Here is a 27,607-nt window from a genome sequence, read left to right on the forward strand (position 1 = left end):
TTTAGAGAACAGGTAGTAATTTCCTTTGAAGTTAGACCCCTGCCCTTTTTCATTTAACTAAATATTCAGAGAGAGAATCTTGATTTCTAACCATTCTTTTTTTTTCAAATACTTGTAGTGCTTTGAGTCCTTGTGATTCTGTTTACTAGGACATAAAATGCTTATTTTAGAAGCTCTAAATAAATTTTTTCCAATTCCTAGCTTGCTTACTTGGGTAAAATATAGCAAGTAATTAGATTGGAGTAATAGTAGTATCCTAAAAACATATGAGCTGCTGAATCAGACAACCTCTCTGTACTTTCTCTACCTATCCCAATTCCCCTTAGCAAGTTTTGACTATGTATTTTTATATATTTATATTTTTTATGTATATTTGACCATGTATTTGGAATTCATCAGCCAGGAAGTATATTTTTAGTCTCTCTTTTGTGTTAATACCTAGTAAAATAATGTGTGCTAATGCTTATGATCTTTCATAGAGAAAAAGAAATAAACACACATAGTAGACCAGGACAGTGCATAATGAAGAGTTAGCGTGTGGTAGTTAATGGGAAGACACAAAGCAGGAACGGCTTGGGAACCCAACTGGGACTTTGCTCCAGAAACAGGAAGAATGGAGGCATTCTAAGTCAGAGGGATCGTACAAGCTAAGGCAGGGATATAGGAATAAACACAAAGTAGAATAAAAATAAGAACTTTGCTGTTTGCTTGACACTTTTCATAAAAAGTGTTGGGCCACAATCAAAAATAGATTAAGTACTTATGATAGAACCTGTTACTAGAAGGCCTTAAATGACCATACTATCATTGCCTAGAACTAGACTTGCTTTGGAAGCTTTGATCAGTACCTGTCTTTTGAATGGAATTCTTTAGCATTTGAAGGGTAAAATGAGTTTATATTGGAGGAAATAAAGTTTCATTGGCCTGTCTGCTGTTTGTGTGTATTTGTTTTGCTAAGGCAGTATATTCAGAGAGTTAAATCAGTTCTTTATCTTGTAGAAGGAAGTCAGGTATATAGTTAAGAAAGCAAAATTTTTTTACTTAAAAGGAATTTCATTTCCTAATTGTGAAATTTTGGCCTGTTTGCTTAGAAATGAGAATGTTTGTGAGTGAAAGCACAGGTTTAATGTTTAAGAGTTTAGATAGCTGTTGCAGAAGCAAAATGGATTGATAACATTGCTTCCTAATCTGAGTTGCCTGAAAGAGTAAGAGAAGTCCTATACATCTCTGTGTGAAGGTTACACAGGTTGTTACCTGAAATGCTGTTTGTTTGGAAAATAAGATATGAAATCCAAATGGGGGTGGACAGAGGAGGGGAAGAAGTAGTACTGGGGCCTCTGGAAGTGTAAAGATTGGGAGTTTCTGTTGTAAGTTTTCGTACAAGATTTGAGTGGGTCAGATGACCCTCAAACTTCTGATTAGTTCTTTTACATTGTATGAATTTTTTATGTTTTTTCCTACTCATTTAAGGTACATTTTGGTTTAACAGTGTATTCTCAATAAAGCCAAAACGTACCTCTAGCTGTACTATAGGAAATCTTTTGAACAGTAGCTTATTTTCCAGTTTGTTTTCCTGGATCTTGTGTTAATAGTTGCTATTATTTATCTCATTTAAACAGTAATGCTTAGGTTGAAACTTGATTCTAGTTAATTTTATTATGATGAGTTTACCGTCTTTTCAAATGTAGTACTCCTCTAATGCATTGTTACTCTGTGATGAAGGTAAAAACAAATTTACAGCTGTTAACCACAATCTTAACCTTTCCTCAGTTTGCTTGATTTACTACAAATTAAATTCTACTATGCTTGATATAAATCATTAAGTATATAATTTAAAGCAGTTGCTGTGATCCATCTTTTAATGTTTTCTGCACTCACATCCAAATGTGGAACTCCAACTCTGAAAAACAGTGAAATGACTAGAAAACTGCCCTTCTGGAGTCCTAAGTGAGCGTTCATTTCAATGTGGGTATATGACAGCAGGGTCCTCTCAGCTCTAAATGGGAGATGCAGACGTTGCATTCAGGATGGAATGTTTGCTTCTTGACTTGTCTGCCTGATTTAAATATTCATACTTCACCAGAAGGAAGAAGCTGCTGACTTCTAAAAGTGGGTCAGTTTTTTTTTGTTTAATGGCCCTTTTGGCACTTTGTAACGTGTTAATACTGCCTTAGAGATGGAGAACAGTTTGGCAGAGCTCATCTTTATCACTTCAGGGGCCAAAGCTTCACTAGGCCAGTGGAAGGAGAGGCATTGCAGATATTAATAACTAATAGACTGTGATATGGGCTTTATTTGCCATTCTGTTTGCTTTTCTAGAGATAGAATGTAGTATGTTAACCAGAAAGGATTAATTTGAGAAAAACCTAGTATTGATAAAGGTGATGATGTTTTTAAACAGAAGTAACCTGTATCTTCAGTTGCATGGTGTTTCTGAACAGATTCCACAATTGCATAAATTTGTTTTATTTTTCTATTTGGACACGATAACTTTCAGAAGAAGTCCTTGGATACAATGGGATCATTGTTAGGTTGTCCATCTTATTCCCACATCATTTATTTCTGCTTAATTATTATTTAAAGTGTACTTTACATTGATTGAATTTCTTACATCTAAGGGAGCCAAATGGCATTTAAATATAAATGCCATCTTTTCATCCTCACAAAATTAAAATTTTAAATATCTTTTATGGAAAGGAGGAGTAAGATAGTAGGATGAGAAAGGAAGAAGAGTTAGAGTAATATTTGGAAGTGTAGATGGAGAGAGATCTGGAGATCCTGATTACCACGTGTATTAGTTCATTCAGGCTGCTATAACAAAATACCTTAGACTGGACCATTTATAAATAGCAGAAAGGTATTGCTTACAACTCTGAAGGCTGGGATTTCCACATTCAAGGCATCAGCAGATTTTGTGAAGGCCTGCTCTCTGCTTCATAGATAGCACCTTCTTGCTGTGAGGGCAGAGAAAGCAGGTGCTATCTATGGCAGAAGGGGAAAAGCAAGCTTCCATAGGCCTCTTTTATAAGGGCACTAATCCCATTCATGAAGGAGGGCCCTCATGACCTAATGTCCTCCTAAAGACCTCATGTCTTCATATGATTGCTCTGGGGATTAGATTTCAACATATGCATTTTGAGTGGACACAAACATTCAGATCATGGCACTGTGCCCTAGTCATAGGACATAGATGAGATTGAGAGAGTTCAGGTTGCTTGTTCAGGAGAAATGCTATACATTTCACCAATCTCCTTCTTTAGTTTTCTAGGATTTATAAAAACCATTCAGTGATTTTAGTCCAGTCTCATGACTTGTCCGTAGCCTGTCCTGTACCTCGGCATAGACCAGCTCAAGTGGTGATGAACTTTTCGGAGCCTTACTGTCACACATACTAATATGCTTCTTCTAGGATCTTCTTGGTTATTGTCAAATTCTAGCTCCCAGTTTAAAATAGCCAAAGACCTGTCCAGCAATCTTAAAGTTTGCTTTGAAGTATTCATAAAAGTCTGGAGCCCTGTTGAGAATATGTGTGTCATGTGGCTTTCCCACAGGCCCAAGATGTCCTTGCTTTTCTCAAAATGATATTTATTAAGTTGCCTGGCACCCTAAAAAATAACCAAGATATTATTGAACTGGTGCTTCTGAGGAATTACTTATTCAACTTCCTGTAGACAATGATTGTGTTCCAAAAGATGTTTTGTGAATTTCAATCATATTAAATATAGAAGGGAAATTGCCTTTTTTTTTGGGGGAGGAGATGGAGTCTCACCCTGTTGCCATCTTGGCTCACTGCAACTTCCACCTCCCAGGCTCAAAGAATTCTCCTGCCTCAGCCTCCTGAATAGCTGGGATTACAGGTGCCTGCCATCATGCCCAGCTAAATTTTGTATTTTTAGTAGAGACAGGGTTTCACCATGTTGGCCAGGCTGGTCTCGAACTCCTGACCTCATGATTCGCTTGCCTCCCAAAGTGCTGGGACTATAGACATGAGCTACCATGCCTAGCCATTTTTAACAGTTAAGCAGACATACAGGATTTTAAAAATACAGGAGGTCAGTCCTCTCCTCAGGATCTCGTAGTGTAAAATTTTTGAGGAATTCTGAGCTCTGTCTTTAATATGAGGCACAGAATCCGTTTGTAACAGAAATGCCTTCTAGTGCATTATTTAAGGGTTAAATGTAATAACGTCATCTGGAGTACTTTCAGATGGTTTATGGGAGAAAAAAAGATGTATGATGGTTCAGGGAGCATGGAAGGATTTATAGGTATCTGATTTTATCAAAGGGATCACTGTAATATTCTTTGAACTTTTATGTATGTTTGAAATTTTACAAAATAAAAAGTCTTAAATGTTTTGTTTATTTTAAATCTGGGTATTCATGTATGGGGTATGCTTATAAAGCAAAAAATTGGGTAGGACCTGTACCTTTGGAATCCTGATATGCATACATCACTTAATAAATCAGACTACCCCAGAAAGAATCAGGTTATTTTGGCCTGGCTATAATTGAAACCAAGGTGAAGAGACTTCTGACTTTCAGATTACTCCTTGGTTTCCCAATATAAATTTGATTCATGGCTAAAAAATAATCAGTTTTCATTGTCTTTAGTAGTGTGCAACAAAAAATGTTATTACTTGGAAGAAGTATGCAGAATGCCCAAATCATGGTTGACATAGTAATTTCCATGAACATCCTAAATGTTTCTAAGATCTCATTTGTTAATGACTTATCATTTCCATATTCCTTACTTTTTATCTTTTCTAGTGACATATTACTGTATATTCTAAAAAGCATTTATGTGTATTGAGAAAATTCAGTTATAAAAAATGTGACTATTTCTGCTGTATTTGAAACTGTGGTGGTGGGCTATAGGGAAGAGAAAATAAGGTGGATTTTTATACATGTTTAAAAACAGAGAAAGAAGTCCATATATCTAGTGCTTGCCTTATTATATTCACCATGAAAAGTCAGTGAGGGCGACCTATTTACTGTACAGGCATGTTCAAATCTAGTGCATTGACAAAGGATGGAGGCAACCTGGGAAACTTACTCTGGCTAGATCAAGAACCTTAATTGTGTGTGTGTGTGAGTGAGAGAGAGAGAATGTGTGTGTGTGTGTGTGTGTGTGTGTGTGTGTGTGTGTAAGAGGGAGAGAGAGAGAGAGAGAAAGAGGGACCTGGGAAACTTACTCTGGCTAGATCAAGAACCTTAATTGTGTGTATGTGTGTGTGTGTATGTGCGTGTGTGTGTGTGTGTGTGAGAGAGAGAGAGAGGCCTGGGAAATTTACTCTGGCTAGATCAAGAACCTTGATTGTGTGTGTGTGTGTGTGTGTGTGTGTGTGAGAGAGAGAGAGAGAGAGAGAGAGTGAGAGAGAGACCTAGGAAACTTACTCTGGCTAGATCAAGAACCTTAATTGTGTGTGTATGTGTGTCTGTGTGACCTGGGAAACTAACACTCTGGCTAGATCAACAACCTTAATTGTGTGTGTGTGTGTGTGTGTGTGTGTGTGTGTGTGTGTGTGTGTGTGGTCCTCCTGTCAGTGTAGTTCTAAGGGTAAAATCGATTTATATTTAACCAAAGAGGAAAGGGGGAGCTATTCCCGGGTTTTTGCTATTTAAATAATCAATTCATGAGAAAGAATCAGCGCTATGAGAAAAAATTGCAGTGATGTTTAAATTTGAACATATTCAGACTCCTCTGCTCTCCAACATAGTATGCAATTTCATGTGAGATGCTTCAGGATGAGCAAGGGTTTGTTACCACAGGACCTTTTAATACAGTCCTTCAGCACATACTTTTATTTTTAGTGCACTAGATTGTATTAGTTGCTAAACCCTAATTTTCTAATGTACCGCAATAATGAGTAATCCACTGTTTTACTCTCAGAGTCATTTTAGATTATACAAGGGCTACAGAGCCCCAAGCCCTCACCCCTCCCCACTTTTTAAATATCAGTATTCAGACATTTTCTCTTCCACTTAGATTGCTAAGTTATTTTGGAATTAAAGAATACTAAAAAAACTTTATTGTATGTGCCAAATAATATTTTTCTTTGTTTATAACTACCAGTAGTATCATCACTGTAGTGTAGGTATTTCTTTCCACCACTGCCCCACCCTGCCACCATCCTTCCTCTGTTCTCCACTGAGGTGGGACCATTATGTTTAATGAAACTCTACTTCCTATGTGACTTGTATTATGTTCTAACCACTAAAGTTTAAGAGTAGAGTGAAAAGTCACTTGGGATTACTGCCAGAGGTTGTTCAGAAGAAACCACATCTAGTAACCGTGTTATATCTGGCATAGTTCATACTCAGAAGCCAGCACAAAAAAATTTGGAAGGTTACATTCTTCTACTGGAACATTTTCAGTTACATGTGCTTTAGTCTTATAAAAGTCCTAATCTCTTTTTCCCAAAAATGCTGTTTGTATCAAATAAGAATAAACTCATTTGAGAGTTTTAAAAATAGATGTATTACTTGGAAGTCTTGGGAAGATGCAGAAAGCTAAACAGATTGATAAGTACTCAGTATTTTTCATTCATGCAGATATTTTTAATCTTAGGGAAATTTTAAAATTATTTCCTCTGACTTTAGTCAAGGACTCTAGAAAGCTGCAGATTGTGCAGTTTTGACTAAGATCCTGATAGTGATCTGTAATTTTAGTTTGTTCTTTATAATATTGACCTTTTGTCTTTACTACCAAGAAGGGTGGAGTGTAATATCAAACTTAATTCAGTCTCTGTAGATCTAAAATTGAGCCTATGCCTCTCCTGATTTTTAAGATATTATTGATTCATAGGAGGAATATGACTGTTAGGGTATAGAACTCTAGGTTTAAAGTAGAATTCTCCATGCTGATTCCTGCATGTTTCCTGAGAATTAATATTATAGTAAAAATCATGGTAAACTACTTCAAGGTGGACCCTCTACTTACCTGACTATTCTCAGGCTTGCCCATATATTTACTATGCCTGGGACCAAGACTTATATACTTTTTACAGCCATACATATATTGATTTAGCTAAACCCTTATTTGTAACTATAAGCAGACAAGAAAAAATAACCAGTTCTATGAAGAGAATCAGCAGATTGAAAGTGGGGAATGAAGCTGAGTAATCGAAACAAATTCTCCACCCCACCTATACTAAAATAGCGAATGCATGAAAACAGGAGATAACTTTTAAATGTTTCATTAGTATTCTCAGTAAGATTTGGAAGCATATTATTTCATCAGTAAAACAAAAATAGGCTACTCTCATTACCTTCAGAATAAAAGTCAAGTCTTCAGAGTTGTCTGTCAGACCCCACAACCCATCCTTCTTCCCTACTTTTATCCAGCCCACTCATTCTACTCCAGTAATTTAGGGCTCATTGCTGTTCTCTGTTCATGTCAAGCCTGCTCCCACCTTAGGTCTTTATAACACTGTTTTCTCTGCTTGGAAAGCTCTTTGCTAGTGCTATGGTTTGAATATGTCCCCCAAGTTTCATGTGTTGGAAATTTAATCCCCAATGTGGCAGCATTGAAAGAGGGGAGAGCCCTTATGATTCAATCATCTCTTAAAGACCCCATTTAAGAGGTGATTGAATCACCTCGGGAATGGATTCATCAATGCATGGATTCATGGGTTTTCATGGAAGTGGAACTAGTGGCTTTATAAGAAGAGGAAGAGAGACCTGAGCAAGTATGCTAGCATGCTTAGCCACCTCACTATGTGGTACCCTGTGCTGCCTTGGGACTTTGTAAACAGAGTCCTCACAAGCAACAAGGCTCTCACCAGATATGACCCCTCCCCCTTGGACTTCTCAGCCTCCATACCTGTAAGAAATAAATTCCTTTTCTTTATAAATTACCTAGTTTCAGGTATTATGTCATAAACAACAATAAACTAATAAAGATAATCACACAGCTGACTACTTTACCTCCTTCAAGAGCCTAGAACAGTATGTAGCGTATGGAGGTGCTCAATAAATAGTTATTGAAAGAATGAAATAGGCCAAGCCTGGTGGCTCACACCTATAATCCCAGCACTTTGGGAGGCCAAGTCGGGCGGACCACCTGAGTTCAGGAGTTCAAGACCAGCGTGGCCAACATGGTGAAACCCTGTATCTACTAAAAATACAAAAATTAGCCAGGTGTGGTGGCACACACCTATAATTCCAGCTACTTGAGGCAGGAGAATTGCTTGAACCTGGGAGGCGGAAGTTGCAGTGAGCTGAGATTGCACCTCTGTACTCCAGCCTGGGTGACAAACAAAACTCTGTCTCAAAACAAAAAGAAAGAGAGAGAGAGAGAGAGAGAGGGAAAGAAGGAAGGAAAGAAAAGAATTTACAAGTAAAGTCAATAGAGGAGGTGGATAACAAAGTGGACTCTGCAAGAAGATGAATTAGAAGAAACTTAAGAAATTCTCCTATAATACAGCACATGTCAAAGAGTTGGAAAATATGGTGGAGAAAATAAACATGGAGACTACATTTAAGATATTTAATATTTGTATAATAGGAGCTTCAAAAGAAAAGTGATCATGAAAGGAATTTCAGAAGAAAAAAATTCTGAGCTGAAAGCCTCAGATCTTGAGATAAAGCTCTTACTAAGCATCAAGCAAGATAATTTGGAGGAAAAAAGATTCATCCTGTTGCTAAAATTTTCACATATTGTTCAAGTTCTCAGGTAAAGAGAAGAATCCCACAAACTTCTCAATAATAAACAGCAACCACCAAAAAAGTTACTTACAAAAGGATAAGAATCAGATAAGCACTCCTTTTTTTTTTCTTTTCTTTCTGAGAAGGAGTTTCATTCTTGTCGCCCTGGCTGGAGTGCGGTGGAGTGATTTCCGCTCACCGCATCCTCCGCCTCCTGGGTTCAAGCAATTCTGCCTCAGCCTCCCGAGTAGCTGGGAGTGCAGGCATGCACCACCACGCCCGGCTAATTTTGTATTTTTAGTAGAGACGGGGTTTCTTCATGTTGGTCAGGCTGGTCTTGAACTCCTGACCTCAGATGATCCGCCCGCCTTGGCCTCCCAAACTGCTGGGATTACAGGCGTGAGCCACTGCACCTGACCAAGCACTCCATTTTTTTATCAATCGGTCGGAATGCTAGAAGATAATGGAATTTCATAGAATTCTGAGGGCACAGGATTGTGACAATAGAATTTTATGCTTAGAAAAGGCAAAGAAAGATATATGTGGACTCACAAAATATACTATACATATAGCCTTTCTGAAAAATTTTTGGTAGGGATGTGTACCGAATTAGTCAGAATTAAAGAATCAGTAAAATAAACAAAACCAAAAAATGATTCTTTAAAAAGAAAATTAACAAAATTAACAAACTATTAGCTATGCTGACCAAGGGAAAGAAGATTATTCTTCTTCTAGCTAGTACAATAACATAGGGAAAGAAAATGAAAAATAGGGGCCAGGTGCAGTGGCTTTTGCCTGTAATCCCAACACTTTGGGAAGCTAAGGTAAGAGGATTGCTTGAGGCTAGGAGTTCAAGACCAGCCTGGACAACATGGCAAGACCCCCATCTCTACAAAAAAATTTTTCAAAACATGAAAAACACTGTTGGAATAACAGATGTATATCCTCATTATTTGCAGATGACTTAATTGTCTACCTAGAGAAACTAGGAAAATCCATGACTTATTACAAATAATAATAGTAAGGTATCCATATACAAGGTAAAATCAAAACCAGGAACTTTCCTTTATGTCAGTAGTACTTCATGAGGAAATAACAATGGGAAAAATTGTCTAGTCACAAAAGCAAGAAACCTTTTAAAAGCTAGAAATAAACTTGACAAGAAATGTATACCTGTACCTTTACATTTACTTAGGGACACAAAAAGAGTTTAAATAAATGAAGATCATTCATACCTTCTTTCTAGGTGGGGAGATCATTTTAAAGAAGTTAATTCTCCTGAAATCTATAAATTTACTGTAATTCTCTTCAAAATTCCAGTGAATATTTTGGGGAATTTGACAGATTGAGTCTAAAGTTTACCCAGATGTAGCCAAGGAAACTTTAAAAAAGACTTAAGGAGAATGCTACATTTCTGGCCCAGCTGCCCACTGAACAACTTCACTTCAGTGTCCTACCGGCATACTGGGCATCTTAAACTCTTTGTCCCAAACTGTACTCATTATTTTCTCTCCAGTGTTTCCAGTGATGTTCATTATGACTGTATATTTTACCACAGTCTACTACAATAATAAAGCTAGAATCTTAAACATCGTTGTTGACTCTGAAAGCCTTCCTTGATTCTTCCTTTTCACTCATCTCTGAAATTCAGTTACCATGTTCCTCCAGTCTTCTTCTTAGGTATCTTTTAAAACCTATGTTCTTTCCATAGGCACTACTTTAGCCCATGCCATTTTTATCTCTTGCCTGGCGTATTTAAAGAGTTTCTTTTGAATCTCCTTGCTTCCATTCCAGCCTTCTTCTTCCCTTCTCTTTACTGTAGCTAGAGAGTGAATCTTCAAAAATGCAAATTTAAATGGTTGCTTAAAACCTCTCATTGTCTTCTCTTTGCTCTTAGGGCCAAGGCCAAAGTCTTAGCAGGGCTTGCAAACCTGTATGATACATACCTACTTTCTCCAACCAGTCTTTTCTCTCTTTCTTCAAACTCTGGACATTTTTGAACATCCCTCACTAACTAAATGGACCCTGGTCTTTTTGTGTCTTTAAACTTAACTGATCTCCCTTCTGAGACACTGTTTTCTTCTCCATCTTGGTGAGCTCATACACATCCTTCAAGTCTCAATGTAAACACCACTTCTTCCTAGAGGCCTTCTCTGACCTGTAGATCAGGTTAGGTCTACCCGTTGGATGTTTAGCCTAGTGCACCCTATTCCCTTTAACCTAACATTTGTTATATTTTATCATAATGGTTTGCCTTTCTTTGCTTCTCGGTCTTAAACTCAATGAGAGTCAGGACTCCACCTGCTTATTCTAGAGGATATTCTCTGTGGCTAACACAATGTAGTGTGCTCAATAACGACATTAAGTGAATCAAATAACTGACAGAATCAAAACATACTAGGAGATTATAGTCAGGAAACAGTATGATGCTGGCAAGGAACAAAGAGATTAGCAGAGCAAAACAACTCAAAAATCAAAGTTTCATATAAATTGGAATTTAATATATAATAGAGATAATAGTTCAGATCAGTAGAGAAAGATGGGTGTTTTTCAGGAATTGGTATAAGAACAATTGGCTATCCACTTTAGGAAAAAATATCAAGTGAGGCTCCTAGGCAGGACTGTTTTGATTGTACATTACAAATTCAGCTCAAACTAGCTGAAGCCAAAGAGAGAGAGGATGTATTGGGAGGATGTTCAGGTATCATAGAAAGGAGGGAATAGGTGAACAGTATTAACTAGATGTTCTTTCATTTATATCTTATGTTCTCCACTCCAGTTTTACCTATGGTAAACTAACTTTGTGTGGCAGAGAATGTAGCCTTCAGCAGCTTCCAGGTTTTGTCCCCCTTTGAAGAAAAGTGTTCCCTGGCATGTTGAAAATACTTGAGGAAGTACTTTGATTTCTGTGGCCAGGGTCACATGTCCACCATTCCCTTGTAAGTCTCAGGCCAATCACTATATCCAGGGAAACTGGGTCATGTAAAACTTCTTACACATATGACATGTTGGTTTCTGCTGGTGCTTGTATCTAAGTGTGTGGATTGGGGGAAGGATGATGGTGAAAAGAAAGTCTCCCCAGGAAAGGAGGCGGGTAGCATAGCCATAGACAGCCACCAGAGGACTTGTGATGAGCTGGATGTCACCCTAATTTTTGACTGCTGTTATCTCTATTTTCCATCATACTAAAAAATAAATTTAAAGTAGATTAGAGATTTAATATATAAAGTTATAAAAATACTAAAAGAAAATAGTTTTTTTGTTTTTATCTTGGAGTGTGGAAGAATTTCCTTAGCATGATTAGAAGACCAGAAACCATACAGGAAAAGACCTAATAACATAAGAGGATAAAAGAAAGAAGAGAAACCTTATTTAAGGCAAAGGCAGCAAAAACAAAATTTCAAAAGCAGCAATAAAAAATTCCAGAAATATTTTTAACACATGTATGACAAAGGGTTATTAGTTTTACATATGAAGAGTTCTTATGAATCTCTAAGAAAAGTATGAGGCTCCCAAAGGAAATGTATGCAAGGGGGGGCACTAATATTAAGGCAACTCACAGAAGAAATGAAAATGTTAGTATATGTTACAGAGAAGGAAACATCAGTGGCCAGTAAGTATGTGAAAGATGATTAATTTTATTAGTAATGAGAAACATGAGATTTAAACCACGGTAAGATATCATTTTCCTTCTGACAGATTGGCAAAAATTTAAATATCCAACTACAATTATTGGCAAGGATGGAGCAGCAAGAAACCTTATACACTGCTGAAGGGAATTTAAAATTGTTCAACCAATTTGGAAAACAATTTTGTATTTTAGCAAATTTGAAGATGTGCATACTTTATGACCCACCAGTTCTCCTCCTAGGTATACTCTAGAGCAGCGTTGTCCAATAGAAATAGAACAGAAAACACGTAATTAAAAAATTTCTAGTAGCCACATTATAAAAAAGTAAACAGTTTAAATTAATTGTAAGTCTTTGAAATCTGGTGTTTATATTTTACACTTACAGCACATCTCAATTTGGGGTAGCCATATTTCAAGTGTTCAATAGTCATATATGGCTAGTAGATAGATAGTATATTGGGCAATGCAGCTCTAAAGACACTCTTATAGATGTACGGAAGGACTTGCCTGAGAATATTTGTAGCAGCCTTGTTAATAATAACAGAAAATGGGCTGAGCACTGTGGCTCATGCCTGTAATCCCAAGACTTTAGGAGGCTGAGGTGGGTGGATTGCTTGAGACCAGGAGTTCAAGACCAACCTGGGCAACATGGTGAAAACCATCTCTACCAAAAATACAAAAATTAGCCAGGTGTGGCAGTGCACACCTGTAGACCCAGCTACTTGGGAGGCTGAGGTGGGAGGGTCGCTTGAACCTGGAGGCAGAGGGTGCAATGAGCTGTGATTGCACCACTGCACATCAGTCTAGGCAACAGAGTGAGACTGTGTCTCAACAACAACAACAATAATAATAACAACAACAGAAAATGATATTATTCTAAATGTCCTGTGATAGGATAGATACATTATGGCAAACTCCTACAGTGGAATGCCATACCACAGTTTTTAAAAACTGAATGAACTGCAGGTATATGTATCAACATGGAGAATTTTATAAGACTTGGAGAAAAAATACAAGTCACAGAATACATAAAAACTAATAAAACATTATATATGGATAGTTATGTAAGTGGTAAAGTTAGAAGAAAATGAGAAAAAAATTCAGAATAGTAGCTACTTTTTGGGCAGAAGGAGAGGGATGCAATTAGAAATTCCTAGGGATTCAGAGATACCAAAACTAGCCTGTTTATTAGAGATTATATGTACACATATATATACATACTTATACATTCATACATACATTCACACATGCACTTAGACTCTTGTATGAATCATTAACCATATTAAAATTATTAATGACCAGTATGAAGAGATGCTCAGTTTCGTTAATCAGAATTATAAGTTAGAACAATAATGAAAGTTTTTTGCTCATGAAACTGATACATTTTAAGGGTATCAAGCCTGTGTACTTGTAAGAGATAGACAAACAGACAGTCCTTACTCTATTGATGAAAGCATATAGCCTTTTTGGACAGCAGATTTGGAATAGGAATCTACATTTTAAATTAGGCTGCTCTTTAACCCAGCAGCATGATTTCTAGGAATTTATTCTCAGGAAGGAATCAGATAAGTGACGAAAGATACATTTACAAGGATGTTTATTACAGCTTTTTTTTTTTTTTTTTAGTAATAGTGGATAACTGAAAAAAAATTTGTGTATTTGTGAGTGTACTTGTTAAGAAAAGGAAGTAGATCATACTGATATTCACATGGAAATGTATTCATGACATATTATTAAATAAACAAAGGACATGGTTGAACACTATGCAGTATATGATCCCAAATTGTTATATAAAATCAGAAAAACATTAGAAAGAAACAAATAACAGAGCTTATTTCTGGGGTGGAGAGGGGATTACATGGTATTTTAATTTCTTGAAAAAAATTAAATGAAATTGTATTATACATTTATAAATAGGAAAATATAAGACATTTTTGCTTTTTTATGAGATTAGCTTAATTTTTGTAGCAGGGTGATCCTAAGGACACTGGACATTGCTCTAGACTTATCTAAATCAAACTCTGGTGCATGTCCTTTTGAGAAATTTAGAGAGATTCAAACAGTTTTCTTTTTAAAGCAGCACTTAAGAGTTGAGCTTTGACTGTGGTTTAAGTTATCAGCTAATAAAGCCATGGTTTTCATGTTAGTGTGGAAGAGAACAAAAAGATGTGCATTGGGGAAAATTGGGTAACTGTGTGACCCAATCCAATCCAGTTCCTTGTACCTGATAATGCTTCGCTAACTTTAATTAAGTAGTAGTCTTACTTTAATCCTGTAGCCTCTGAGTGAGTGTCACTCCTGAGTACTTAGCTTTTGAGTATAGTGTTAGTAAAGTCTCTGGAAAAAATAAAATTATTGCATTCTTTTCCAGACACTCTTAGACCTAACAGAAAAAGCCAGAGGAAAAAAGAGTCTCAGCCAAACCTTTTGATTTGACCTGCCTTGGAGCGCCTATTAATCTAAAGAGAAAAGAACACACTAACTAAACAATGTAAAATATATAACTGCCTTATTATGCATGTTTGTTATGAGCTTTTAAGAAAAATAATGAATTCATATGGGCTGCATGAACAATTAGGTTAAACCCTGCCAGACCTTCACCTCAGTGGGTCCTGTGTACTATCTTTGGGTTTCTGTTTCCAGGCTCCAGCTCCCATTACCTTCCCGTCCTACTCTGAGCCTCTCCAACAGTAACAGTCTATAATTCTTTGTTGTTGTTGTTTATCCAAGGAAGTGACATAATCAGAGCTACGTTTTCTTGCTGTTAATCTGGCAGTACTATATGGAAAGGAAGAAACGGGATGTGAGAGTATAGTTAGAATTATATTATTGTGGCTAAAGGCTAAGGAAACAATTTCTGACTCTGGTAAAGGACAAGAGTACAGAAGAGGTTGGAAGGGACATTATTGCAGAACAATCAACAGGATTAGGCATTATTTGGAACTGGGCCACAAGGTAGAGGAAGAAAGAATGAGAGGTGATTCTGAGGCTTTGAGCTTGGGTGGCTAAAAATGTATAGCACTGGAACACAGCTTTACTACGTGATCACTTGTACATGAATTTCCTGTAGAACTTCATTCACTGGTATAGGCTCTACTAGCTCCTTATGGCTCTGCATTATTTGCATTTTAAAACATATATTTATTTGTGAGCAAATATTGATAGATGCTACTGTTTTAAAATCAGCAGTTTCTCTGGTCAGTCCCCTCCATTTCCCCCGAAAAGTAGAAATTGCTTTTGGAAACACACACACACACCCAATGCACATGCACACTGTTGTTTAGAAGAAATGATCTTCACCTTCTTAAAATTACAAATTAAAAAAACTGAAGTAGGGCCGGGCATAGTGGCTTGCACCTGTAATCCCACCACTTTGGGAGGCTGAGGTGGGTGGATCACCTGAGTCAGGAGTTCGAGACCAGCCTAGCCAACATGGTGAAACCTGTCTCTACTAAAAATACAAAAATTAGCTGGGTGTGGTGGCACGTGCCTATAATCCTAGCTACTCAGGAGGCCGAGGCCAGAGAATCGCTTGAACCCAGGAAGTGGAGGTTGCAGTGAACCGAGACTGCACTGTTGCACTCCAGCCTGGGCGACAGAGTAAGACTCTCTCAAAAAAAAAAAAAAAAGAAGTAAATATAGTTGAATGGGAACAAAAAATATTTGAACACAAATTTGAGATTTAGTGAAAATTGGTTTTATTATGTTTTTGATGCAGTTGTTTAAAAGATACGTGTTTTAGGATTAAAGGCTCTTTTTGAATTTGGTGTTCAAGGTGGTGTAAAAGGTAAATTTTAGTAGCATTCAGAGAACAGACTAATGAAAAGTAGCTTATTTATATACTGTAGTCTGAAAAAGAATACTTTCCTTGTTGTCTCTTTTCAGATTTTTTTTTAATGCTAGTTTTGAAATCTGATATTAACTCCCATTGGTTCAAAGAAGAATCTCTTGATCATAATATTAGAAGACAAATGGTAAAAACCTGGGCAAATCATTTGGTAAGAATAAAAGATAATGCAGGATCATCTTGTTATGAAAGAAGCATTCTTGATTGGAGCAAGAGAGCTTATGGAGAGAAAAAATAATTTTTTATTGTTTTGACACCCATTTAAAGAAATCAGAATAGAAACCAAAAATATACCTTGGTTTATTCTCTGGATAAGCTCTTTTCAGAGGCCAGGATTCTAAACCTGCAGTAGCTTTAAATGTATTAGCAAGATATTCCCCAGCTAAGAGTCAGCAGTTTGCTCTATTGTTTAGCGTTGATTCTTTGTCCAAAGACTGTAATGAATAATAACTTACTATATTCGTTGTATGTGTCAGGGCTCTCTTCTTGTACAGAGGGTAGTACATTTCAGTTTTGAAAATTAATTTGAGTGAGGAGGATATTTATCAAGTTATAAAGACTATCCAAAGAATGTCTTTAATTTTAAAACACTTTCATAAGTATAAAAGTTTTTTATCTACCAATTAGGGATTCACATTTTTATTTTCTTCTATGCCTTCGTTATTTTTACTGTATAACTGCAGGATAGGTAAGGTGGAGTAATGTTGAAATACTTTTAACTAAAAGCACTCCTAATGGATATTTGTTGTTTTTAAGCTAGGTGCACTATAGAAAACGACATGGAGTTTATCGCTAGGTTTTTAGGTTATACATATTTAAGAAAATATAGTTGAACTAAGAAAACAGTGAAGATTTTTTTTTTTTTTTTGAGACGGAGGCTGAAGTGCAGTGGCACAATCTTGGCTCACCACAACCTCTGCCTCCTGGGTTCAAGCGAGTCTCCTGCCTCAGCCTCCCAAGTAGCTGGGATTACAGGTATGCACTACCATGCCTGGCTAATTTTTGTATTTTTTTTGTAGAGACAGGGTTTCACCATGTTGCCCAGGCTGGTCTTGAACTCCTGGCCTCAAGTTATCTGCATGTCTTGGCCTCCCAAAGTGCTAGGATTACAGGGGTGAGCCACTGTGCCTGGCCAGTAAAGAATTTCTAACCCTTAAACTCAAAGGGAATATAGGATAAGAACAAGTCTGTTTTCAGAACAGTTATTTAGTTGGGCCTCTAGAATAAAATAAAATAAAATATTGTTTTGGGAACCTATTATGTGAGGACAAATTCAACAAGTAATTGTTAGACTTTGTCAAAGTAAATATCAAGTAGAATTAATCCGTGAAAGAGCATTTTCACAACACTAAATGCAAAAAATTGACCAAAGATTATGAGACAAGAAGTTATCGTTGACTTCTTGAGTTAACCCCTTAATCTCCCCAAGGTTTAGCTTATCATGACAGATACCACTCTTTTACAAGCACCATTTTGATTTGAAAAGGTAATGGTTAGATTAATAAACCATGATTGCATCAGTATTATACTTTTTGTACAATTTATGGTACGATTTGTAGATCCAGTAGGAATGAAAGTGAGTCTGACTGTCTGTAGTCAGCTTGTGTTCATATAGTCCTTTGGGGCGTAGTAATACACACTGAAGCAAATAAAAAATTAGGAACACCTTAAAAGCCAGGCTTTTAAAATATAAAGTAGTATTTTAGCATATAAACTTAAAAATGAGAATTATAACAGAATCAGGAAATCTTAGAGTTTCAGGAGGGAAAAACTTTTTTTCCCCTCAAAATGCAGTAGATTGTGTAATTATTATTCTAATTATGAAAGTGGTATGTGTTGTTCATAAAACCTTCAGCCAGTTCAGCAAAGCGAGAATTTTGCCTGTAAGCTTAACACTCAACTGTTAACATTTTGACATATAGTATTATTATTATTTTTATAGAAATTAATGTAAGATTGTTTTAAAAGAACCATGACTTTAAAAGTTCAGAGACAGCCTTTAATTGAAAATTGAAATAGTTTTGCATACTGACACCAAACTCTTTGGAATGCTGAAGTTTTCAGGATAGGAGTACAAATGTAGTTTTTGGACAAGCAACCTTTTCAATTCCTTTTTTGTTGTATGCCCTCAAGCCCATCCTTCAAAAAAAAAAAAAATTGATGCCAGAGATTTCCAACTCATGCATTTAGAGAATTAGCTACCAGCCTCTTAAATTTCAACTGTAGTAAATGTTACCCTGTTTATATCATTAGGCAGAAGTGAAATGAATTCCTGCTGACAAAGAAAATGGTAGGTGCTGTCTGTTTCTCCTTGGCATGAGATAGTCTATGTTATGGATAGGGAGTGACAGTTCTGAGATGTTCAAATAAGAATTCTGTATGTACTTACTACAAATAAAGTAAAATATTGGCTTAAGTATTTTTCCAGTGTGAATTATATGCTGAAAATGGGATAAAAAGAAGATAGGAATAAAAAGAAGACAGGAATCACTCTCTAACAGATGCCTTCTGAATACTGATTCCTGGGACAGTAGCTTTTCCATATGGGAACAATATGTGTCTTCTTATAGCTCCGTGTGTTAGTCCTCATGTGATGGAAGGTGAATAGGGAGAATGTCTTTAGCACTTGGGTATTTTAAAGATCTTAAGCAGTACGTTTAGTTGATTGGCTTGCTTCATTCTTGAAAGAGTTGTGTGCATTAAAGACTTAATCAAACTGCATTGTATTTTGTGTGTTTCCTATGCAGGCATCTGCATTCAGGTGTAGGTTGTACTGTTTTCCCAGCCCAGAAAGGGCAGGGTGCTCAGTTGCCTTTATAAAGGCAATTTCTTGGTTGACTGCGATTGAGTGCAGAATTATAATACTGAGGGCTTAATTTATAACAGAAAGAATGCAGGAGTGCAAACCTGTTAAACCTCTTATACATGTATAAATAAGGTAAACAATGGCAGATTAGCATGGACTATTGCTTGATGTGAATAATCTTAAAAACAAATTTCCTTGGCCTATGCATGTTGTACCTGTTAGCACGGAGAAAACTTGTAGAAATCAGTGCATCGTCTTTGAAATATAATACAATCAGGGAGAAAAAGCAGAGTGATGTGAGACAGCTGCTGCTTGGATTGGCAGCCTATTTATAATCTGGGAGGCTCGTTGCTAGATTGCTGTGCTGTGTGCTGTGCTCTCACACATCAGATAGGAATGATGATTTGCGTGCGTGTGTGCGTGTGTGTTCCTGCTCTCAGACTTTTAATTTTTCAGAAAAGGATTCCTTTTCCTACATAAAAATGGAGCATGCTAGCAAAAGCAGATTTTCTGTGTTCCAAACACTCAACATTCTCTCCAGTGGACCTCTGGGCATTTTTCAATGCTGGGAGAAGACCTTTGGTGGGCCAGGCATTTAAAGATGTAAGGCCTTCTCAGCATTCTTCATGATGCTGGCTGTGCGGAGTGAGTGAGTCATGTGGGACAGAATGTCGCATTTCAGTACCTTTTGGCTATCTGTGCACGTTAGACAATAACGATTGCCAAGCCAACGTGTCTCAGGTTTTTTAATTACGGATTTAAATGCCCACAGGAGCTCTGCTCATATGTTAATTCCACCGTTTGACTTTAAAGGATTTTTTTTTTTTGCATTTTCTAATTCAGATTATAAAAGGCAGTCAGCCATTCAATATGGAAACAGTTTACCACATAAACTTGTTTGAGGGCAAACAGGGTAGCGAGGAGGTAGCTAAAGCTTTTCTACATTTTTATTCTGAGAAGGAAAAAAGCCTCAATGCTCTCCCTTAGGTTTATTTTAAAGAGCCTAAAAGAGGTATGTTAATAAAAATAAACTTGACACCTGTTTATGCAAAGGATCATAAAACATTGGAATGATATTCTAAGTCCTATGCGTTGTCAGCTTTCATGTACCTTATGCATGATATCTACATCTTGCAGCCCAGGCTTGGTGGCTCACGCCTATAATCCCAGCACTTTGGGAGGCCGAGGTGGGCGGATCACCCGAGGTCAGGAGTTCGAGACCAGCCTGACCAACATGAAGAAACGCCGTCTTTACTAAAAATACAAAATTAGCTGGGCGTGGTGGTTCATGCCTGTAATTCCAGCTACTAAGGAGGCTGAGGTAGGAGTATCGCTTGAACCTGGGAAGCAGAGGTGGTGGTGAGCTGAGATCACGCCATTGCATTCCAGCCTAGGCAACAGAGTGAAACTCCGTCTAAAAAAAAAAAAAAAAAAAAAAAAAAAAATCATGGATTGTTTGCAATTCAATATTCACCTCTGGCAGTTTCCCACTAAGGCACATTTTACTACAAAACATGTCCCATGCCACTGAGCTGGGGTGTTTATGGAATTTTAATTTTAAAACTTAGTCAAAACATGGTTTTATAGATATATCTATCCCCAAAGGACTGAAAATTTTAAAGCCAAATGTAACGAAGTTTTGGATATTTTGGTATTTTGGTTTAACCTTAGCCCAGGTCTCTCACCTAATTATGAATAATCAGAAAGCCAACTTCCTCTGATGCCCCATCAGAGAAACAGAGAAAATAGGATATATTTAGATAACTTGGCATGATCTGAGACTTTCTTTTACTTAAAGGACATTCTTGGGACATTGTCAAAATCTCCATAAGTTCTGGAGATAATAGTATTGTATCAGTGTTGATTTTCTGATTTTTTCCCCCTCAACATTTTATTTTGAAATATTTTCACCTACAATAAAAGTTGAAAGCATTTTACAATGAACACTTAAGCAGTCAAAGCCCATCACCTGTACTTGCTCCATCACACATCACACATCTGCCCATGAATCTTTCTTATGTAAAGCAATGTTATTTCTATAACTTGCAAATGATTCCAGAGAAACATTGTGTATTTGTGGAGAGAGAGAGAGAGAGAAGAGAATAAAACAAATGTGGTAAAGGTAACATTTGGGAAATTTGGGTGAACAACTTTTCTGTAAGCCTGAAATTGTATCCATGTGAGATTTTTAAAAATGAGATTATAAGACCATATTTTCTTAGGATACCAGAGACTCATTCCTTCTCAGGTAAAGGAATTTTTTTTGTAGTCCAGAACTATACATGATAAGGAAAATGAGATGGAGAAAGTTGTTTTTTTTTTTAAATCTTTATACATGTGCCCCAGAGAAAATTCTTTTTCTTCAACATATTCTTGTCACTGTTACCTCTTTCAGAGAAAACTCCTTGTGAATAGGCAATGTGTATTTATTTTCATAAAGTTTCTAGAACACCATTACGTAGCTGGCAAATAGTGTTAATAATGACAAGATTAAGAAGTAAGATGGAACAGCATAGCATAATACTGATCTTGAGTAGCTTCCTGTGAGAAATTATTTTTTGGAAGGGATGTTTAATAATAAGGGATGATGGCTTTATAGTCTAGTCTAGAATTAGGAGTCACTATGGTAGAGAAAAGAGATATTAAGGGATCATCAGGATGGCAGGTTCATTCTTAAAAAAAGTCCCTAAATCTTTTTTTTTTTTTTTCTTTTTTGAGACTGAGTCTCACTTTGTCGCCCAGTCTGGAGTGCAGTGGCACAATCTAGGCTCACTGCAACCTTTGCCTCCTGGGTTAAAGCTATTCTCCTGCCTCAGCCTCCTAAGTAACTGGGGTTACAAGCGTGTGCCACCACACCTGGGTAATTTTTTGTATTTTTAGTAGAAATGGGGTTTCACCATTTTTTGCCAGGCTAGTCTTGAACTCCTGACCTCAAGTGATCCACCTTCCTCGGCCTCCCAAAGTCCTGGAATTACAGGCATGAGCCACCGCACCAGGCCCAAAAGTCCCTAAGTCTGAAGCAAGTAATTAAAGTATAGAGGAAAAAATAGAAGAGAATCTAAACTAGTATGGTTACATCAGAGAGAAACTTAATATTACATGAAAAGCAATGACGAGCATTGTTTTAATGGAAGAAAAGTGATGTTGCTTAATAACAAGCAGAAAGCATTTTCATGGGAGAAAATAATAATTTAATGGAAGGTAGACTTATGCGTGGATCAGGTCGGGATGGGAAGGAGGAGAAAGAAAGGACCAGCAACTCAAATTAGCCCAATATATAAAATTGTTAAGCTGGGAGACACCTCAGTCACCACCCTTCCTTTTTTTGCTTTTGTAATCAAGTACAACTAATCCAGTATTTCTGAAACTGTGTTCCCTAGAACATCAGTGTTCCCACATGCTCTATGCCATTCAGTGATTCTTTTTTTTTTTTTTTTTTTTTTGAGACAGTGTCTTGCTCTGTTGTCCAGCACGGAGTGCAGTGGCGCAATCTTGGCTTACTGCAACCTCCATCTCCTGGGATCAAGCAATTTTCCTGCCTCAGCCTCCTGAGTAGGTGGGATTATAGGCACCCACCACCACGCCTGGCTAATTTTTGTATTTTTAGTAGAAACAAGGTTTCACCACATTGTTTAGGCTGGCTTCGCACTCCTGACCTCAGGTGATCTCCCCGAAAGTGCTGGGATTACGGGTGTGAGCCACCGAGCCTGGCCACCATTCAGTGATTTTTAACACACATTAGCAACTAAGAACAAAAATTCTCTAGTAAAAATAACTATTTCAGTGTGTTTAGCTTGGTATTTGGTAAACTAACCTCTTTTTCAGGAACACACCTTTTCATATCTCACGGGATACCAATAATCCATATGACACAATTTAGGAATGCTGACCTAAATTTCTAGAAAGTGAGGAGTCTTCTTTCTTAATTTCTTCACTTGGTTTTGGAAATGGGTTTTGGCATTTCCCAAATGTTGGTCTAGTTCTGACATGTTACCTAAATCCCTTCTGCTCATGACCTCCTTGCTCTGGGCAAAATAGCCCTGTGCAGGACAGACTCACAAAATCTTCAAAATAGAAAGGACCTGAGTAATTAACCATCAACCGTCTCTCTGCCAGACCCCAGCCTGCCTTATAGAAGGCTAAGAAACCATTGCTTACACTTAAACTGCATCCTTTCCTAAGTCCCTGGCTTCCTTCACAGACCAAATAATACAAATTCCTTTAACTTTTCCTCTTTTTTTTTTTCTAATTATTTTTGTTCCTTTCCCAAATTGTCCCCATATCACTCAAGGTCTGAAACCTTAGCCTAAATATACTATAATGGAAAATAAGGGGCCAGGCGCAGTGGCTGACACCTGTAATCCCAGCACTTTGGGAGGCCGAGGCGAGCGGATAACTTGAGGTCGGGAGTTCGAGATCAGCCTGACCAACATGGAGAAATCCCATCTCTACTAAAAATACAAAAGAATTAGCCAGGCATGGTGGTACATGCCTGTAATCCCAGCTACTTGGGATGCTGAGGCAGGAGAATTGCTTGAGCCCGAGAGGCAGAGGTTGCAGTGAGCTTAGATTGCCCCACTGCACTCCAGCCTGGGCAGCAAGAGTGAAACTCCATCTCAAAAAAGAAAAGAAAAGAAAAGAAAAGAAGGCTGGGCGCAGTGGCTCATGCTGGTATCTCAGCGCTTTGGGAGACCAAGGTGGGCAGATCACCTGAGATCAGGAGTTCGAGACCACCCTGGCCAAGATAGTGAAACCTATCTCCACTAAAAATACAAATATTAGCCAACTGTAGTGGCGCAAACCTGTAATCCCAGCTACTCAGGCGGAGGTTGCAGTGAGCCAAGATTGCACCACTGCACTCCAGCCTGGGTGACAGAGCCAGACTCCATCTCAAAAAAGAAAGAAAAGAAACTAACAGTGTGTGGGCCGGGCACAGTGGCTCATGCCTATAATCCTAACTACTTGACTACTTGGGAGGCTGAGGCAGGAGAATTGCCTGAGGCTAGGAGTTAGAGACCAGCCTGGGCAACATAATGAGAACTTGTCTCTTAAAAAAAAAATGTTAAACTAGACTAGCATGGTGGCATGTGCCTGTAGTCCTGGCTGCTTGGGAGACTGGGGCCAGGGAACTGATTGAGCCCAGGAGTTTGAGGCTGTAGTTAGCCATGATCATGCCACTGCACCCTAGCCTAGGTGACAAAGGGAGACGTTGTCTTTTTTTTTCTTATTATTTTAAAGACAGGCTCTCACTCTGTTGCCCAGGCTGGAGTGCGATGATGGGATCACAGCTCACTGCAGCCTCAACCTCCTGGGCTAAAGTGATCCTCCCACCTCAGCCTCCCAACTCGGTTCACAGGTGTGAGCCACTATGCCTGGCTAATTTAAAAATTTTTTTTTTTTAGAGATAGGGGATCTTCCTATGTTGCCCAGGCTGGTCTTGAACTCATGGTCTCAAGTGATCCTCCCACCTTTGCCTCCCAAAGTGCTGGGATTACAGGGATGAGCCACCACAGCCAGCTCCTGTCTCTTAAAGAAAAACAAACAAACAGTACATGGTTTTGTTCTAAAATAGAAAAATAATCATATGATTAATTTTTAGTTCTTTTATGTCATTCTCTTATTTCTCTCATTACAGCATTTGTGTCTCATTAAAGAAAATATTGCCAACTTCGTTATCTCTGCCTCACTAGAACACTGCACACACATAGATCTTTTCCTTTTCTATTAGTGTGATGCCTGTATTTTCTATTCCATGGTGGTTTTTTCCTTTCCAAAGTGAATTATTCTGCCTCTCCTCAGGAATTCCTGAAATGTGAATTCAAAGAAGATAAGTGACCAGGTATGGTGGCTCAAACCTATAATCCCAACACTTCAGGATGCTGAGGTGGAAGGATCGCCTAAAGCCAGGAGTTCAAGACCAGCCTCAGCAACAAAAGAGACCTCGTCTCTACAGAAAAAATAAAATAACATAAAAATTAACTGGGCATTGTGGTGTGTGCCTATAGTATAGTCCCAGCTACTTGAGACTCGGCTGGGGCAGGAGGATCGCTTGAGCCTAAGAGTTCAAGGCAGCAAGCTATAATCATGCCACGGCACTCCAGACTAGATGACAGAGCAAGACCCTGTCTTGGAAAATAAACACACACACACACACACACACACACACACACACACATGCGCGCGCGAGCGCACGCGCGCACAGAGGTAAGGGTCTCTGATTGCTTTCTTTAGCACCTTCTAGATTGACAATACCGATGGAGGTATGGTGTATACTGTTAATAGTTTAAAATGTGGTGAGGTTATTTTAAAAGTCTGTCTAATGGCCAGGTTCAGTGGCTCATCCCTGTAATCCCAGCACTTTGGAAGGTCAAGGCAGGAGGATCGCTTGAGACCATGAGTTCAAGACCAGCCTGGGCAACAGAGCAAGACCGCTATCTCTACAAAAAAATTAAAAAACTAGCCAGACATGGTGGCTTGCACTTGTTGTTTCTGCTGTTCGGGAAGCTGAGGTGGGAAGATCACTTGAGCTCGGAAGGTCAAGGCTGCAGTGAGCCATGATCCTGCCACTGCACTCCCACCTGGGTGGTGGAGCAAGACCTTGTCTTTTTTCTTTTTTCTTTTTTTTTTAAAGAATCTATGTAATGATCCCTTCCATATTCAGATACTCCTCAGTGTATGATGAAGTTATGTTCCAATAAACCTGTCATACATTGAAACTATCGTAAGTGAAAAATACACTTTCAACAGGTGTATTTTTCACTTATGATAGTGAAATCATGTATTTTTCACTTATGATAGTGAAAAATATTAAACTGAATATTTTCAGTGTACCATGAATTTTTCAGATGGAATTATCTGGACATAACCCCATCATAAGTAAGTCGAGAAACATACTGAATACTGAATGCATATCACTTTGGTACCACTGTAAATCCAACCATTGTAAGTTGGGGACTATCTGTATTTGAAATGCTTAGTTTAGGAATAATATTTTTCAACTATAACTATCATGGCTTTAGGACATCAGCATTCAAAACAGGTTGCTGTTGAATTTGGAGTCGGTACAGTTGGTGCAGGCCCCAAAAGATAACTTAAAAATATAGAGAACTCTAGGTCATGTTCATATTTGAGAAATTTCATAACTTATAGAGCTACATAGGACTGAAGAGGATAATATTTTATATTCTAGATCATCAGATGGTGTTAGACACAAGGGAAGCAGCAAAAGTGAAAGTGGGAGCTAGTTGTATCCAGGGCCTACTTTAAAAGATACAGCAGTAATACACAAGCCTGGTAAGCACCTCAACCCTCTGCATATGTACATGGTGCTTCCCTCCTGCTGCTGCGTGAAGACCAATCGACCAGTGTCAGAGCAGGCGCTCCTGGTCCTTGGTGGCAGTTCTAATGAAAAATTGGTTTGCTGCAGGATACTAGCAGCCACTTCAGGGAATTCTAGTGTTGTCCCCAAACATGTCATAGGATCTTACTCTGCAGATGTGTGAATGAAATGCCGTGTCTGAGAATGTCAACAGGGAACAAAAGAAGACATTGGGAAATGACACCACCGATGCCACAAAGTAGGGACCAAATCCAAGAAAAAGTAATCATATTCCCAGTCTGATTATTTTTGAGTGCAAGAGTTGCCCATTTACTGGTGGTCATTAACCAGAATAAAACGGAGTGGTGGAAAACCCACCTTTACAACAGTATCTTTGTTTTTCATAGTTGGCCTGAGTTCCCATCATTAAGGTCTCTTCATAATGATGGCTAAAAAAAAGGAGTCAAAATGTAGAGAAGAGCAAAATGTCCTTAAAGGAACATAATTTGAAAGGAGATGACATGATGGTTAAGATTATTAGGAACCCTGAAAGTCAAGCACATTGGCTTTCTTGCTCCTTAGGGTTATGTGGTCCTTTTCTACCTAGGAGATGTAAGTCACAGATATAATGTGTTTTACTTGCTTCTCTATGCCAATGTTGTGTTATCATTTTTAGAGCAGAGTTGCTGTTTAACTGTCAAGCAGAAGTATAAAAACAAACGAGCCAGTCAAATCTAACCAGAGACTAATGGGACTAAATTTCATTGCTGAGATTGGAATGTCGTCTGATTGCTTAAGTTAACACAAAAGTAAGGCATTAGGAGCTTGGAAAAATTGGTTACAGGTGAATAGAGTGCAATTTATAGCATTAGAAAGAACATAGTACTCCATAATATCAACTCCAGAGCTTGTTCAGGAGTATGGTAGAATGTGTTTAACTCAGTTCCTCTGATCCCTGCTTTTAGCCAACTTTGCGTGGATTGGCCATATCTCTAGGGCTGTGTGGACTTGACTTATTCCCACTTAGTTCATAAAAGGCCATCTTTTTTATCGTGCTGTGCATGCTTACCAATGCAAAGTTAGCTTCTGGGTTAGTTCTCAAGTGAAAAAAATTAAGGTGATTCATTTGATGTGGTACTTAATTTTGATATAACTTTATTTGGAACTCAGACCCCAAGATCACCAAAAAGTAACATTAAAAACGACATTCTTTTCCCCTATCTTCTAGAAAGCATTAAAAAACAGTTTCTTCTTTTCCTCTTTAGAGAAGATAAAGCAAAAAACCAATAACTGAGAAAGTAACAGCCACAAAAGTTTGCAAATGGAGTCTATGAGTTTCAAAGTCTCCAAATTAAAAAAA

General features: G+C 37.8%; 1 protein-coding gene and 1 long non-coding RNA gene across 26 annotated transcripts in view; one reads left to right on the forward strand and one right to left on the reverse strand.

The window, feature by feature from the left end:
- The window catches only part of PHF21A (PHD finger protein 21A), a 198,697-nt gene that overhangs the window by 77,084 nt on the left and 94,006 nt on the right, over positions 1-27,607 (forward strand). The gene's annotated exons all lie outside the window — the stretch shown is intronic.
- LOC116555068 lies at positions 5,004-5,533 on the reverse strand. The gene is made up of 3 exons (XR_004270358.1): positions 5,477-5,533; positions 5,309-5,411; positions 5,004-5,070 (listed from the first exon to the last, which is right to left on the reverse strand). It is a non-coding gene; the product is annotated as an uncharacterized LOC116555068 (long non-coding RNA).

This window comes from Sapajus apella, unplaced genomic scaffold (genome assembly GCF_009761245.1).
Source record: "Sapajus apella isolate SASKATOON/1434 unplaced genomic scaffold, GSC_monkey_1.0 scaffold14, whole genome shotgun sequence".
In the NCBI taxonomy this organism is placed as follows: Eukaryota; Metazoa; Chordata; class Mammalia; order Primates; family Cebidae; genus Sapajus; species Sapajus apella.